We start from the raw sequence: 12,535 nt of genomic DNA on the forward strand, positions 1-12,535 counted from the left end.
GGAGGTGAGGGTGGAGGAGACAGGGAAGAGGGGTTTAAGAAGACGGCTAGCAGTAGAGAATAGAAGCCGGGTTTATCTTTGCATTCCAGATCTGTGTTGTTTTGGCAGACGAGAGCAGGACCCGATAAAACTTTATGTGGTCCAGCCAGATCTGGAGGTGAATGGCTAAACCAGTTGTCCCCAACATCCTTTCAGGTCTGTGTCCCCTGAAGTTAAGGGACCGAAGATGAGAGGTGTACCAGGGGTAATGGCCCGGGTGAGAGAGAGTAAAGGGGAGAAATTTGGTATCGCCCCATTTGGGGCGCAATTATCGGCCGGGCGCAAAGTTTAGCGCCCGGCGCAAATTATTGCCGGCTACTGCTAAATTGGTCTGTTTCGCCCCTGGAGCTGATTGCAGCGCTAAATCAGGTGCTGCACGACTCTCTTAAGGCGCTAAGCCAGAGGAGCGAGGTGCTAACTCAGAGGGCGGGCGCAGCGCAGGTGCTGTCTGTTAGTTCCGTAAAGGTTTGTACGAACCTCTCAGCCAATCCATTTGTGGCTGGATGATACGGTGCGGATGTGTAATGCCTTACCCCATTCCTTCTCATAAATTTTCGAAACTCTTCGGACACAAACTGTGGTCCATTATCAGAGCAAATCTGCTCTGGCAAGCCGTTCCTGGCAAATATGGTCCGTAGGACTGCAATCGTTTTCTCTGTAGTGGTTGAGGACATTTTTATCACCTCAGGCCATTTCGAATGAGCATCCACTGCTATTAAGAACATTGAGTCCATGAATGGACCAGCGAAATCAATATGCACCCATTGCCATGGAGAGGAGGGCCACTCCCATGGGTGTAGAGGGGCATGTGGTGGTGCATTTTGGACCTTCTGGCATCCTGAGCAGCTCTTGGTTAAGTCTTCGATTTGTTCATCGATTCCTGGCCACCACACATAAGCCCTAGCAAGGCTTTCATTTTCACTCCCCCCAGATGACCTTCATGAAGCTCATTTAGCACTCTCTCCCTTAACTTGCGTGGAATCACCACTCTGGATCCACACATCACTGTCCCCTGGCATACTGACAGCTGTTCCGAGACCAGAGAGGCAGCGGACCTGCGAGGGATCACCAGAGGCAGCGGAGCTACTTAAACAGCAGCCCGAGGCAGCGAGGCCCAGAGCCCCGAGACCGGAGAGGCAGCGGACCTGCGAGGGATCACCAGAGGTGGCGGAGCTACTTAAACAGCAGCCTGAGGCAGCGAGGCCCAGAGCCCCGAGACCAGAGAGGCAGCGGATCTGCGAGGGAGCACCAGAGGTGGCGGAGCTACTTAAACAGCAGCCTGAGGCAGCGAGGTCCAGAGCCCCGAGACCGGAGAGGCAGCAGACCTGCGAGGGATCACCAGAGGCAGCGGAGGCACTTAAACAGCAGCCTGAGGCAGCGAGGCCCAGAGCCCCGAGACCGGAGAGGCAGCGGACCTGCGAGGGATCACCGGAGGCGGCGGAGGTACTTAAACAGCAGCCGGAGGCAGCGAGACCCAGAGCCCCGAGACCGGAGAGGCAGCGGACCTGCGAGGGAGCACCAGAGGCGGCGGAGGATAAAAGGAGCAGCCCGAGGCAGCGAGGCCTAGAGCCCCGAGACCAGAGAGGCAGCGGACCTGTGAGGGATCACCAGAGGCCCGACCAATCCAGGTTCCGGGAGAGAGGTAAAAAGTAATCCAAGTGTGACGTCAGCAGGAAGCAGGTAAGTGATTGGTTGGTGAGTATTTCTCTCTTTTTTAAACTTTAACTCTGTTTTATAGTTTCTAAGGTCTCTCTGGTGTAGCGGGGACTGTTGGTAAACTATTTAACTGTAGTGTAATTAGTGGGATTGATTGATTTAATTTAAACTCAATTAATTAAAGGGTAAGTCATGGCAGGACAGCCCGGCCCCGTGATCTGCTCCTCCTGCGAGATGTGAGAACTCAGGGACACTTCCTGTGTCCCTGACAACTATATGTGCAGGAAGTGCACCCAGCTGCAGCTACTGACAGACTGTATTGCGGCACTGGAGCTGCGATTGGATGCATACTGGAGCGCTCACGATGCTCGGGACATCGTGAATAGCACGTTTACGGAGTTGGACACACCGCAGGTAGAGGTTGGACAGGAAGAAAGGGAACGGGTGACCAACAGGCAGAGTACTAGGCGCAGGCAGGTAGTGCAGGGGTCCCCTGTGGCCATCCCCCTCTCCAACAGGTATACCACTTTGAGTACTGTTGGGGGGGATGGCTTATCAGAGGAAGGCAGCTGCAGCCAACTTCCTGGCACCAGGGGTGGCTCTGCTGCACAGAATGGGAGGAAAAAGAATGGTAGAGCTATAGTAATAGGGGATTCAATTGTAAGGGGAATAGATAGGCGTTTCTGCGGCCGCAAACGAGACTCCAGGATGGTGTGTTGCCTCCCTGGTGCAAGGGTCAAGGATGTCTCCGAGCGGCTGCAGAACATCTTGGAAGGGGAGGGTGAACAGCCAGTTGTCGTGGTGAATATAGGCACCAACAATATAGGTAAAAAGCGGGATGAGGTCCTAAAAGCGGAATACAGGGAGTTAGGAGGTAAATTTAAAAACAGGACCTCAAAGGTAGTAATCTCAGGATTGCTACCAGTGCCACGTGCTAGTCAGAGTAGAAATGGAAGGATACTTCAGCTGAATACGTGGCTAGAGGAATGGTGCCAGGGGGAGGGATTCAAGTTCCTGGGACATTGGAACCAGTTCTGGGGGAGGTGGGACCAGTTCGAACCGGGCAGTCTGCACCTGGGCAGGGCTGGAACCGATGTCCGAGGAGGAGTGTTTGCTAGTGCTCTGGGGGAGGGTTTAAACTAAAATGGAAGGGGGTTGGGAACCTGAGCAGGGAGACAGAGGAAAGGGAAACAAGGATAAAAGCAAAAGATAGGAAGGAGAACAACAAAAGTGGCAGTCAGAGAAATCAACGGTTTAAATCAAGCGTGGCCACAGTAAATAATAATTCTAATAGGTCTAAGAGCGTTAAAAAAACAAGCCTAAAGGCTTTGTGTCTTAATGCGAGGAGCATTTGTAATAAGGTGGATGAATTGGCTGCGCAAATAGAGGTAAACGAATATGATTTGGTTGGGATTACGGAAACATGGCTCAAGGACGGCCAAGACTGGGAACTCAACATCCAGGGGTATTCGATATTCAGGAAAGATAGGCAAAAAGGAAAGGGAGGAGGGGTAGCATTACTGGTTAAAGAAGGGATTAACACAATTGTAATGAAGGTTATTAGCTCTGATGAGATGGAATCTGTATGGGTAGAATTGAGAAATACTAAGGGGAAAAAAACATTAGTGGGACTGGTATATAGACCTCCAAACAGTAAGGCAGAGGTTGGGGATAGCATTAAAAGGGAAATTAAAGAAGCGTGCAATAAGGGCACAGCAGTCATCATGGGTGAGTTTAATCTACATATAGATTGGGCTAACCAAATTAGTAACAATACTGTGGAGGAGGAATTCCTGGAGTGTTTACGGGATGTTTTCCTGGACCAATATGTCGAGGAACCAACCAGAGATCAGGCCATCTTAGATTGGGTATTATGGAATGAGAAAGGATTAATTAGTAATCTTGTCGTACGAGGCCCCTTGGGTCGGAGCGATCATAATATAATTGAATTCTTCATTAAGCTGGAGAATGAAGTAGTTGACTCAGAAACTAGGGTCCTCAATTTAAATAAAGGAAACTACGATGGTCTCAGGAGCGAGTTGGGTAGGATTGATTGGGGAATGGCACTCAAAGGGTTGACGGTGGATAGGCAATGGCAAATATTCAAAGATCGAATGGATGAACTACAGAAGTTGTTCATCCCAGTTTGGCATATAAATAAAACAAAAAAGGTGACTCAACCGTAGCTAACAAGGGAAATTAGGGATAGCATAAGATCCAAGGAGAGCACATACAAATTGGCCAGAAAAGCAATAATCCTGAGGATTGGGAGCAGTTTAGGATTCAACAAAGGAGGACAAAGGGATTAATTAAGAAAGGGAAAATAGAATATGAGAGTAAGCTTTCAGGGAACATAAAAACTGACTGTAAAAGCTTTTATAGATATGTAAAGAGAAAAAGATTGGTGAAGTCAAGCGTAGGTCCCTTGCAGTCAGAATCGGGGGAATTTATAATGGGGAGCAAAGAAATGGCAGACCAACTAAATACATATTTTGGTTCTGTCTTCACAAAGGAGGACACAAATAACCTCCCAGAAATACCACGGAACATAGGGTCTGATGAAAGGGTGGAACTGAAAGAAATCAGTATTCGTAGGGAAATGGTGTTAGGAAAGTTGATGGGACTGAAGGCCGATAAATCCCCAGGGCCTGATAATCTACATCCCAGGGTACTTAAGGAAGTGGCCCTGGAAATAGTAGATGCATTGCTGGTCATCTTCCAGAACTCGATAGACTCTGGAACAGTACCCATGGATTGGAGGGTAGCTAATGTTACCCCACTATTCAAAAAAGGTGGCAGAGAAAAAGCGGCGAATTATAGACCGGTAAGCCTGATATCGGTAGTGGGGAAAATGCTAGAGTCCATTATAAAAGATGTAATAGCAGAGCACTTGGAAAGCAGTGACAGGATCGGACAAAGTCAACATGGATTTACAAAAGGTAAATCATGCTTGACTAATCTACTGGAATTTTTTGAGGATGTAACTGGTAAAATAGATAAGGGAGAACCAGTGGATGTGGTGTATTTGGACTTTCAGAAGGCTTTCGATAAGGTCCCGCATAAGAGGTTAGCGTGCAAAATTAAGGCACATGGGATTGGGGGCAAGGTATTGACTTGGATAGAGAACTGGTTGGTGGACAGAAAGCAAAGAGTTGGAATAAACGGGTCGTTTTCCGAGTGGCAGGCAGTGACTAGTGGGGTACCGCAAGGATCGGTCCTAGGACCCCAGCTGTTCACAATATATATTAATGATCTGGACGAGGGAAGTGGATGTAATATCTCCAAATTTGCAGATGACACAAAGCTGGGTGGGAGGGTATGCTGTGAGGAGGATGTCATGAAACTCCAGTACGATTTGGACAGGTTGGGTGATTGGGCAGAAACATGGCAAATGCACTATAATGTGGATGAATGTGAGGTTATCCACTTTGGTGGCAAAAACAGGAAGGCAGATTATTATTTGAATGGCAATAGATTGGGAGAAGGGGAAGTGCAAAGAGACCTGGGTGTTCTTGTGCACCAGTCGCTGAAGGTAAGCATGCAGGTGCAGCAGGCGGTTAAGAAGGCAAATGGTATGTTGGCCTTCATAGCAAGAGGGTTCGAGTACAAGAACAAGGATGTCTTGCTGCAGTTGTACAGGGCCTTGGTGAGACCGCACCTTGAGTATTATGTGCAGTTTTGGTCACCTTACCTGAGGAAGGACGTTCTTGCCATGGAGGGAGTGCAGCGAAGATTCACCAGGCTGATACCTGGGATGGCAGGAATGACGTACGAGGAGAGATTGTGTCAATTGGGCTTATACTCACTGGAGTTTAGAAGATTGAGAGGGGATCTCATCGAAACCTATAAAATTCTGTCAGGTGTGGACAGACTAGATGCAGAAAGGATGTTTCTGATGGCCGGGGAGTCCAGAAACAGGGGTCATAGTCTAAGGATAAGGGGTAAGCCATTTAGGACTGAAATGAGGAGGAATTTCTTCACCCAGAGAGTGGTGAACCTCTGGAATTCTCTGCCACAGAGGGCGGTGGAGGCCAGTTCATTAAATATATTCAAGGAAGAGTTGGATATATTTCTTGAGGCTAAAGGGATCAAGGGATATGGGGAGAAGGCAGGGACAGGGTGCTGAATTTGGATGATCAGCCATGATCTCATTGAATGGCGGAGCAGGCTCGAAGGGCCGAATGGCCTACTCCTGCTCATATCTTCTATGTTTCTATGTTTCTATGTTCTCTTCTGGATGAGAATGCTGGCAACAGTGAGTCGCCATGTGTTGGCCATCCACTCACCGTCAAATCATATACCCGAGACAGCGTCGGATCATTGCGGGTCTCCTTCTCTATATCCGCGTTCGTTACTGGCAATCGTTCAATTATTGACTAATAAAATATCTCGATAGGGTCCACTGCTGGTGCTTCCTCCACAGTAGGCAGTGGCAGGCGCGATAGCCCATCAGCGTTTCCATGCTGTTTCATGTCTTTATATTCTATTTCATATTGATTCGCCCCTAGAAACAGGGACCATCTTTGTAACCGTTGTGCAATCATCACTGGAACGCCCTTCTTAGGATTAAAGATGGAGACAAGTGGTTGGTGGTCAGTCAGCAAGGTGAACTTCTGCCCATGCAGATAGTGGTTGAATTTTTTTACTCCCATACTAGGCTGAGGGCCTCCCTGTCAATCTGGGCGTAGTTGCGCTCGGCTGAGGTTAGTGACCGAGACGCAAAGGCTACTGGCCTCTCCAACCCGTCTGGGAATTTGTGCGACAGCACCGCTCCAACACCATAGGGTGATGCGTCACATGCCAAACAAATTGGTAGTGCTGGGTTGAAATGGGCCAACACCTCTTTTGATGTGATCAATTCTTTACACTTCCGGAAAGCTCGTCTACGTTCATCATTCCACTTCCATGGTACCCCTGTTTGCAGTAGGGTGTTCAGTGGGTGTAATACCGTGGACAAATTTGTTAATAACTTATGGTAGTAGTTTACCAGCCCAAGGAACGACCTCAGTTGTGACACATTTTCCGGTGCTGGAGCCTTGACCACTGCCTCAATCTTTTCAGGGGACTTATGTAACCCCTCTTCATCGATGACGTGGCCACAATACGAGATCTGCTTCTGGAAAAATTCGCACTTGTGGCGATTAGCTCGTAGCCCATATTCCTTTAATCTGGTGAACACCTTCTCCAAGTTGGCGAGGTGATCACTGTCATTTTCGCCCGTGACCAGGATGCCGTCCAAATAATACTGGGTCCCTGGAATCCCTTGCAGGACTTGATCCATCGCCCTTTGCCAAATAGCCGGAGCTGATGCTACCCCGAACACCAGCCGGTTGTATTGATAGAGACCGTTATGAGTGTTAATCGTAAGGTATTGTTTCGAGGCTTCTTCTACCTCCATTTGCAAGTATGCCTGGGCTAGATCAATTTTGGTGAAGCGTTTACCTCCAGATAGCGAGGCAAAAATATCCTCAATTCGTGGAAGCGGATATTGTACCGTGTGAAGGACTGGGTTCACTGTCACCTTAAAATCCCCACAGATGCGGGCCTTCTTTGGTTCCCCAGGCGTATTAATCAATGACCTCTTCATTACAGGAACGATGGGTGTAGCCCACTCGCTCCAGTCTACTTTGGACAGTACTCCTGAACGTTCCAACCCTTCCAGCTCTGCTTCGACAGCTGGTCTGATCGCATAAGGCACTGGTCTGGCCTTAAGAAACTTTGGGCTTGCATTTTCCTCTATTTTAATCATTGCTGTTATGCCTTTTAGTGTTCCGAGTCCCTCCTGGAACACTTCTATTGCGTCAGTTAGCATTTTTGACAGTCGTCCAGGTGTGACGTCGTCATCCTTTTTGGCCTCAACCTTCAGTGCCTGTATGGAATGCCAGTCTAATTGTATCTTCCGGATCCATTCACGTCCTAGCAGTGGTGGTCCTCCATCTGGCAATACATATATGTCCATTTTAGGTATTTCCTGGCCTTTGTATATCACTTTCACCCTTATTTTTCCTTTGGGGTAGACTTTTTGCCCCGTGTACGTCTTCAAGACAATCTCTGTAGCTTTCAAGGGTATATGTGAAAATAGCCGCTTGTAGTACCTTTGGCTTATGACTGTTAGGGCTGATCCTGTGTCCAATTCCATTTTCACTTGGACTCCGTCTATCTTGAGTGTAACCCAGATAGTCTGGTGATCCTCCATTTTGGTTACCTTATGTAGTTTCAGACAACCCAGCTCCTTGCTTCTGGAGTCTGTGTCACTTTTCTGTTCGTCTGAACTACTGTCCATCACCTTGTGTACCTTTATGTACTTCTCCTGTGGAGATTTCTTGCTGTTGGTTTTCTTCCCAGACCTGCAGACTCTTGCTATGTGTCCTGCTTTTCCACACTGTCTGCACACTTGGTCCTTGAACCAACAATCCTTCTGGTCGTGTGTTGTTCTGCCGCAGCGATAACACTTCCCTGTTCCATAGGACATTTCATTGGTGCCATATTCTTGCGGTCTCCGTTGTATCTCTGCAGCGCCCCTTGCGGCTGCTTCGTGTGATACTGCCATACTGAAAGCCTTGTCCAGCGTAAGATCCTTTTCTGATAGAAGCCGTTTCTGGGTTCCTTCACTTTGCAGCCCACACACAAACTTGTCCCTTAACGTATCTGCTAGTCCCACTTCAAACTGGCAGTGTTTCGATAGCTTGCGCAGTTCCGTTAAGTACTCAGCATTGCTTTCATCTTTGTGTTGGTTCCTTTTATGGAACTTAAATCGTTCTGCTATCAGCAGCGGTGTGGGGTTTAAGTGGCCCTGTAGGATTTCTACTATGCTTTCGAAATTCTTGTTCACAGGCTACTCTGGGGTTATTAGGTTTCGCAGTAACCCATAAGTTTTTGCACCCATGGAATTTAACAAAACCAGTGCTTTCCTAGCATCTGGCACTTCATCCGCCCTGCAGTACACCTCAATACGTTCCACATATGTCGCCCAATCTTCCACTTCATCATCGAACATAGAGATACTGCCACTCTTCGGCATCCCTGGGTGTGATTTAACTGTCAAAAATGGCGTCTCCCGCGCTTCCCCTTCTTCTCCGCTGGCAAAAAATGGCGTCTCCCGCACTTTCCTTTCTTCCCGCGCTCGCCCTTCTTCTCCGCTGCGGCTTCTAAAAATCGCGCCTCCCACGCTCTTCCTTCTTCTCCGTGGCTCAATGGCGTCTCCCGCGCTCTCCCTTCTTCTCCCCATGGACACTGTTCAGCCCTTGAGCCCTGGCTGTGCTCTGCGCATTTTTTTTTTTCTGTGCGCCTTTCCCGTTTCCGCCGCTCGGTCCTGAACCCGGCTGCTGCTTTACCCTCTCTCTCTCCGTTTTGTTTTTCCTCAACGCCGCTCGGTTTTCAACCCCCGGCTGCGCCCTCTGTGCTTCACCCTCTGTCTTACCCCGTTCACGCTGCTCGGCTTTTTCTCTGCCGTCAGTCGGCTCCAGCCGCCGCTGTCCGGGAAGGGTCTGCGCTGTACCTGTCGTCAGTCTGTTGCTGATCGTCGTGGCTGGGGAACCAAGCCCGGCTCTCCACAGCCTCCCCTGCGATGTTCACTCTCTGTCGGACGACTGGGCGGTTGCTCGTGGTTGACGCCCGTGCTTCTGGCCTCAACTTACTTCCACCGCCCTCCCGGAGCGAATCCTCGAAGGGAAATGCAGAGTTGCAGGTAGATTCGAATCGACACTCATCGCCACTGTTAGATCCATGATTCGGAGAGTATGATGTTTTTTTAATAACCACACGGATGCTGTAACTTAACAATCAACAGGTATTTACTGGAGTAGGGTAGTCTCAAGACTGGGGGTACAGATGCATGCTCAAGTCTTATATACAGGTGTGGTCACTGCCGGTACTACAGTATACAGCAGCTGTAAAAGTAGTTCCCTCTTAAAGGTACATACACTACACTGTCAGTTAGCGATTGCACACAGACACGCTGGCGCCGGTCAGCTCTTAAAGGGGAGGGTTGATCTTGATTTGCAGCTGCACCCTGTGCATCAGAGCCCTGAATCGCGTCCTGGACAGATCTGTTACCAAATCCTGCAGCCAAGGACCATGGAGAGGGCCAGGGAGCAAGCGCAGCGTTTCAGCGAGGGGGCCTTGGAGGCTTTGGTTGGCGCGGTGGAGCGCAGGCGATCTCTCCTGTACCCGGAGAGTGGCAGGAGGCCTCTGCCCAGCGAGCACCGAAAAGCTTGGAGGGAGGTGGCTCACAGAGTGACCTCCAGCAGCATGGTGCCTAGGACCCCTGTGCAATGCAGGAAGAAGTTCAACAACCTCACTCGGGTCATCAGGGTGAGTGCCTTTTTCAGAAACCTCTTCATCCCTCCATCTCGACCTCGCCAAAGGGTCTTGAAAGCCCCAATGCCCAGCACCTCTCCAACACCTATGGCCCTTTCAGGAAACTCACACGCACATTCAACACTTTGCATACAGTAAGGGTTATTTGACCATGGGAGGCATTTCAGCCAAGAGCATGGCTGCACACAGTAAGGGCTATTCGACCATGGGAGGCATTTCAGCCAAGATCATGGTTGCATCTTTACTCAGACCCCGTCCTTTTTCTTGCAGGGTAAGCTGGTGCATAATAGGAGACAGCAGCAATGGACCGGGTGAGGCCGGCCTCACCTTCAAGCCCTGACCGATCTGGAGCAGCGAGTCCACCGGATTGTGGCAAGCCGGATGCTTGTCCCCATCGCCACTGGAGACGCTGACCCCATTCTGGACAGCAATGGTAAGGTCATCACCTTTTTGACCTCTCTCCTTCTACTTGTTCCTCACAACAGCATCCTTTGACACTCTCGATCCAAATCAGTACATCGTTGCACTCATGCCTCCCTTGCTGCCACCCTGTCCTCACGCTAAAGCCACTCTTGTACCTCCCTGCTTTCAGATGCTGATTCACCAGGTGAGGAGGCGGCCTCTCAAGCTGCCACTGGGAGTGAATCTGAAGGCGAGGAGGAAGAGGAAGCCGGACCATCAGTGCAACCCTCTGCCGAGGCAGCCCATGGCCATACTGGGGACATGCCTTCCCTAGAGGGGAGCGGGGGGGAATGGTCTGATGAGGGTGAAGCTCCAGGACCCAGCGGGCTGCAGCAACGCGAGGGGGGTAGGGAAGCTCGGGGCTGCTCCCCGGAGGGAGAGTATGGCCTTGAGTCCTGCTACAGTGAGCGCAGACAAGGTGCGGCTCCTCACTGAAATGAGTGCCCAGGCAGAGCAAAGGCACACTGAGCTCATGGCTGTAGTAGCAAGGATGCCCGAATCCATTGAGTCACTGGCAAGGAGTGTCCAGGACTTCGGTGCAGCACAGGCGTCTGCCACGTAAATGCTAAGTGCTGCAATGCAGTCAGTGGCTGGTCTCATGCAGACGCAGATTGAGGCCATGCGAGCACTAACTAATGTCACCCTTGCTGGATTGGGCAGCTTTCCCCGGGGCCCTCCCCGTGCCACAGCAGGCCAGCAATCTGTGCTCCAGCAGATTGCTCCGCATGCTGAAGTGCTGCCCCGTGGGAGTGCCAGTGTGTCGGTCGAGCGGGGAGTTGCTGTCCTGTCTCAGGATGACAGCATTACTGCTGCCAGCACTGTCACTTCTCCACTGCAGTTGCCACCACCTGTAGGACAGACTGCTGCCGCCCATGCAGAGTTGGAGCAGTCAGCAGCCGGGCCCTCCAGGCCCAGAGCTGGTCCAGGCCGTCCCTCAAGGGCATCTGCAGTCTCAGTTTCTGACACTCAGCAGCCTTCCCCCAGCCTTGCTGCAGCCACTGGAGTCCCAGTGCGGAGGAGCTGCAGGGTGGGAAGGGGGCAATTTCGCAAGGGAAGCAGATCACCCTCGAAGGGCAAAAAGTAGAAGGTGTGGCAAAATGTGGTTCATTGTTTTATGGAAGGCCGAGGATTGTGGTCATATTTTTGTTACTGTTTTGGACATTGTCTCCAGGTTGTGAGAGCCAGTTATGTGATTGACTGTTTTTTTGTGTGTTTCTTTCTATTACTTTGTCATGCGGGAAGGTTACACAGTTTGGTAAATAAAGAAGTGTCTTTATTCAAAATGTGCATGATTGCTCTTTGCACTCATTGTTGCCTTGACTGGCTTAGGGGTTGCGGCATGGTTCCATTCAGATTCTTTGAATGGCAGAAGCCATTCCCTCAGAGGGGGCCTAGAAGCGACTTGCTATGAGCCTTTGACAGACGGCCCTTGCACTTTGTGCCTCCCTCCCGTCTTGGTGCTGCTGCTCCTCCTCCTCCTCCTCCTCCTCTGCTGGTGCTCCAAGGCCCGCTGGCATTGGCTGGGCCCTGAGGATTGCCAGGTTATGCAGCATGCAGCACACAACAACGAAGTGGGAGACTCGCTCAGGTGAGTACTGCAGGGCTCCTCCAGAGTGGTCCAGACAGCGGAACCGTTGCTTGAGCATGCCGATTGTGTGCTCAATGATATTCCTGGTAGCTTGATGGCTCTCATTGTATCGTTCTTCTGCAGGGGCACTGGGCGAACGGAGCGGGGTCATCAGCCAGGTGCACAGAGGATCGCCCTTGTCCCTGAGAAGGCAGCCTCCTGGGTGAAGCGGGGCCTCGAAAAGGTCTGCCACAGAAGTCTGGCGCAGGATGAAGGCATCGTGGCTGCTGCCTGGAAATTGGGCATTGACAGTGAGTATCAGCTGTCTGTGGTCACAGACCAACTGAACGTTTTGAGGAATGGAAGCCCTTTTGGTTGTGGAAATCCTCGGCATTCTCTTGCGGCGCCCGCAAAGCCACATGGGTGCAGTCAATGGCGCCCTGCAGCATGGGGAAGCCCGCTATTCTTGCAAAGCCCGCTGCGCGCTCTTGC

This window comes from Somniosus microcephalus, chromosome 10 (assembly GCF_052327205.1).
Source record: "Somniosus microcephalus isolate GS21.2 chromosome 10, FLI_Smic_1.0, whole genome shotgun sequence".
In the NCBI taxonomy this organism is placed as follows: domain Eukaryota; kingdom Metazoa; phylum Chordata; class Chondrichthyes; order Squaliformes; family Somniosidae; genus Somniosus; species Somniosus microcephalus.